At 47.2% G+C, this 769-nt stretch overlaps 1 non-coding gene across 1 annotated transcript; it reads right to left on the bottom strand.

Annotated features, from left to right (window-relative positions):
• Positions 1-243: 243 nt before the first annotated feature.
• LOC116073991 lies at positions 244-350 on the bottom strand. The gene has a single exon (XR_004111987.1). It is a non-coding gene; the product is annotated as a U6 spliceosomal RNA (small nuclear RNA).
• Positions 351-769: the final 419 nt, after the last annotated feature.

The raw sequence follows: 769 nt of genomic DNA, 5'->3' as shown, positions 1-769 counted from the left end.
TAGGTCTTCCTAGACCGCATAGCAAATTCGAGGTCATGGTGGAATCTGTAAGACCTATCTCAAAACTTAAAATAAATCACAAAGTACAACTGAAGCCCACGGCTAAGGCACGAGGCAAAGCGATGGGTCACACTTCCCAGTCCTTCCTTGAGCACTGTGGTTTGATTGAGTCAAGCAGAAGGTAAAACCGAAAGCACTGGAGCTGCTGTGAACTTCACGAAATTTCTTTTTCTTTAAGGTAGGAAAAATATGGAACGCTTCACGAATTTGCGTGTCATCCTTGCGCAGGGGCCATGCTAATCTTCTCTGTATCGTTCCAATTTTAGTATATGTGCTGCCGAAGCGAGCACGAACTTAGCGCTGTCTAAGGAAGTATATAAGGGCAAAATAATGACAATCTTTTATATTGTGGTGAGAGGTTTCTGCATTGTTTTCAAATTCAATGATTCTATAAACTAGTACCTTCTGATTTTATGTCGCATGTTCGAATTTTTTTGTTTAGACTCAGAGTAAATTCAGTAATATTCGAAAACTCTTTTCTACATCGTATATGCAAATGAAGGGACGATGGGAAACAGACCTGTTCCGGACTGAGCTGTGCGCAGCCCCGAAGTCTCAGTTCGCCACGTGATGCGCGCCGTGCACGCGCCGGACCGCGGCGGAATGGCGCCCAGCCACGCAGGGCGCCGGTGTGTCCTAGGGACCAGGTGCCAAGGGTGGAGCAAAGGTTGCGAGCTGCTCATCCAGCCCGCCCGGCTTCTGAGACTCT

The sequence above is a fragment of the Mastomys coucha genome, unplaced genomic scaffold (genome assembly GCF_008632895.1).
Source record: "Mastomys coucha isolate ucsf_1 unplaced genomic scaffold, UCSF_Mcou_1 pScaffold23, whole genome shotgun sequence".
NCBI classification, from domain to species: Eukaryota; Metazoa; Chordata; class Mammalia; order Rodentia; family Muridae; genus Mastomys; species Mastomys coucha.
This window is presented reverse-complemented; position numbering and strand designations above follow the sequence as displayed.